This window comes from Lepus europaeus, chromosome 2, assembly GCF_033115175.1.
Source record: "Lepus europaeus isolate LE1 chromosome 2, mLepTim1.pri, whole genome shotgun sequence".
NCBI classification, from domain to species: Eukaryota; Metazoa; Chordata; class Mammalia; order Lagomorpha; family Leporidae; genus Lepus; species Lepus europaeus.
Genome location: NC_084828.1, coordinates 127214524 through 127218473, shown reverse-complemented (window position 1 = coordinate 127218473; position 3950 = coordinate 127214524). Strand labels below are relative to the sequence as shown.

The window sequence follows — 3950 nt, the reverse complement described above, 5'->3', positions numbered from 1 at the left end:
AGGTCTTCTGTCCTCTGCTTCACTTCACAGATGGCTGAATCTGCCATAGCTGAGCCTCTGTGAAGCCAGGAGCCAGGAGCTTCTCCCAGATCTCCCAGGTGGGTTCAGGAGCCCAAGTATTTGGGCCATCTTTCACTGCTTTCCCAGGCATATTAGCAGTGAATTGGATCAACAGTGGATCAGCCCGGGCTTGAACTAGCACCCATATGGGATGTTGGCACCACAGGCAGTGGCTTTTCCCACTACACCACAGCACAAGCCCCAGTGGCAGTTTTTTAAGTCAAACAACAATGACATTGACTGCATTAATTCTTCCTTTAAAAAAAAAAAAATCACCTGCCAGTGCCACGGCTCACTAGGCTAATCCTCTGCCTGCTATGCCGGCACCCCGGTTCTAGTCTCGGTTGGGGCACCGGATTCTGTCCTGGTTGCTCCTCTTCCAGTCCAGGTCTCTGCTGTGGCCCGGGAAGGCAGTGGAGGATGGCCCAAGTGCTTGGGCCCTGCACCCGCATGGGAGACCAGGAGGAAGCACCTGGCTCCTGGCTTCGGATCGGCATAGTGGCCGTAGCAGCCATTTGGTGGGTGAACCAATGGAATAAGGAAGACCTTTCTCTCTGTCTCTCTCTCTCTCTCTAATGCTGCCTGTCAAAAAAAAATCATTTATTTATTTATTTAAGAGGCAGAGTTACAGACAGAGAGAGGGAGAGACAGAGAGGTCTTCTATCCACTGGTTCACTTCCCTGATGACCATACGGCCAGAGCTGAGCCAATCCAAAGCCAGGAGCGTCTTCTGGGTCTCCCGCGTGAGTACAAGGGCACAAGCACCTGGACCACCTTTCACTGCTTTCCTAAGTCATAAACACAGAGCTGGATCAAAAGTGGAGCAGCTCAGACATGAACTGCAGCCCATATGGGATGCCAGCAGCTCAGGCAGACGCTTAGCCTACTACAGTACAGCCCCCTTAACTCTTCCTTTCATGAGAGATTTCCTTGTAGCATGTAACGCTGACACCATTTTGCCCACAGCAAAACTTTTTTCAAACATGGAGTCAATTCTCTCAAATCTTACCACTGCGTCATCAGCTAAATTCATAATATTCCAATATTACAAATCCTTTGTTGCCATTTCAAAACCATTCACAGCATCCTCACCAAGAGTAGATTCTATCTCCAGAAACCACTTCCTTTGCTCACCCATAAGAAACAACTCCTTGTCTGCTGAAGTTTTATTCTGAGACTGCAGCAATTCAGTCACCTCTTCAGGCTCCACTTCTAATTGTACTTCTCTTCTTAATTCTACTATACCTGAAGTTACTTCTGCCACTGAAATCTTGAGCCCCTCAAAGTCATCTACGAGGGCTGGAATTGACTTTTCCCAAATTCAAGCTAAGGTTGATATTTGCTCTCCTTCCATGGGTCATGAATGTTCTTAATGCTACCTAGAAGGAGGACTCCTTTTCAGAAGTTTTCCAGTGTGCTTTTCTCAGATCCATCAGAAGAATCAGCAACTATGGAATCTGTAGTCTTATGATGTGTATTTTTTAAATAAGACTTGAAATTCTACTTGACTCCTTGACCCACGGACTGCAGAATAGATGTTGTGTTGGCAGGCATTAAAAACATTAATCTCATAGTGCTCCATCAGACCTCTTGGGTGACTCGGTGCATTATCAATGAGAAGTAAAATTTTGAAGGGAATTTTTCTGAGCAGTGTTCCCAACAATGGGCTTAAAATATGCACTAAATATATCATAAGCAGATGTGTTGTCATGTAGGCTTTGTTGTTCCATTCGTAGTACACAGGAAGAGTGACTTAGTATAATGCTTAAGAGTAGTAGGAATTTCAGAATGGTAAATCGGCAATCGCTTCAACTTAAAATCACCGGCTGCATTAAATCCTAACAAGAGATTCAGCCTCTTCTTTAGACTTTGAAGCCAGGCTATGACTTTTCTTCTCTAGCTATGAAAGTCCAAGATGGCATCTTGTTCCTGTGAAAGGATGTTTCATCTGTATTATAAATCTCTAAAATTTCCCTAGTTTTCTATTTTCATATTACTATGAAAAACATGGTACTTCCCTCCCTTATACTTGTAATTAAAACAAACAAAAATCTCCCCCCAAAAAATAAAAGAATAAATAAATCTCTGGTGCATGTAGCTACATACATCTGCTATCTTTGATTGAAGTCCTGGATAATTTGTTGCAGATTCCACATCAGCACTTCCTGATGTTATGGGGAAGGATTTTTTTCCTGAAACTTCATGAATCAAACTCTGCTGGCTTCAAAATTTTCTTCTACAGCATCCTCACATCTTTCAGTAGTCACATACTTGGTTAGTCAGGCCCTTGTTCTAGATTAGCTTTTGGTTTAAGGGATTGATGTGCCTGGTTTGATCTTGTATCCATACCCCTAAAACTTTCTCCAAATTAGCAATAAGGTTGTTCACTTTCTTATTATTCATGTGTTCACTAGAGTGACACTTTTATTTTATTTATTTTATTATTATTTTATTATTATTTTATTTTATTTTTTTAAACTTTTATTTAATGAATATAAATTTCCAAAGTACAGCTTATGGATTACAATGGCTCCCCCCACCAGCCATAACTTCCCTCCTACCCACAACCCTCCCCTTTCCCACTCCCTCTCCCCTTCCATTCACATCAAGATTCATTTTCAATTCTCTTTATATACAGAAGATCAGTTTAGTATATATTAAGTAAAGATTTCAACAGTTTGCACCCACATAGCAATATAAAGTGAAAAATACTGTTGGAGTACTAGTTATAGCATTAAATCACAATGTACAACACATTAAGGACAGAGATGCTACATGATATTTTTAAAAAACTGATTAATTTTCTATGCAATTTCCAATTTAAAACCAAGGTTTTTTTATCATTTTCAATTATCTTCATATACAGAAGATCGATTCAGTATATACTAAGTAAAGATTTCATCAGTTTGCACCCACACAGAAATACAAAGTGTAAAATACTGTTTCAGTACTAGTTATAGCATTACTTCACATTGGACAACACATTAAGGACAGATCCCACATGAGAAGTAAGTACACAGCGACTCCTGTTGCTGACTTAACAATTTGACACTCTTGTTTATGGCGTCAGTAATCTCCATAGGCTCTAGTCATGAGTTGCCAAGGCTTTGGAAGCCTTTTGAGTTCGCTGACTTCGAACTTATTCCTACAGGGTCATAGTCAAAGTGGAAGTTCTCTCCTCCCTTCAGAGAAAGGTACCTCCTTCTTTGATGGCCCCGTTCTTTCCACTGGGATCTCCCTCACAGAGATCTTTCATTTAGGTCATTTTTTTTCCCATGGTGTCTTGGCTTTCCATGCCTACAATACTCTCATGGGCTCTTCAGCCAGATCCGAATGCCTTAAGAGCTGATTCTGAGGCCAGAGTGCTGTGTAGGACATCTGTCATTCTATGAGTCTGCTGTGTATCCTGCTTCCCATGTAACCAGAATCTACAAAGAAATCAAGAAACTCCACAACAACAAAACAAACAACCCACTTAAGAGATGGGCCAAAGACCTCAATAGACATTTTTCAAAAGAGGAAATCCAAATGGCCAACAGACACATGAAAACATGTTCAAGATCACTAGCAATCAGGGAAATGCAAATCAAAACCACAATGAGGTTTCACCTCACCCTGGTTAGAATGGCTCACATTCAGAAATCTACCAACAATAGATGCTGGAGAGGATGTGGGGAAAAAGGGACACTAACCCACTGTTGGTGGGAATGCAAACTGGTTAAGCCACTATGGAAGTCAGTCTGGAGATTCCTCAGAAACCTGAATATAACCCTCCCATACAACCCAGCCATCCCACTCCTTGGAATTTACCCAAAGGAAATTAAATTGGCAAACACAAAAGCAGTCTGCACCTTAATGTTTATTGCAGCTCAATTCACAATAGCTAAGAC

General features: G+C 41.3%; 1 pseudogene; it reads right to left on the bottom strand.

The window, feature by feature from the left end:
- Positions 1 to 962: 962 nt before the first annotated feature.
- On the bottom strand, positions 963 to 2463 carry LOC133751675 (tigger transposable element-derived protein 1-like; annotated as a pseudogene).
- Positions 2464 to 3950: the final 1487 nt, after the last annotated feature.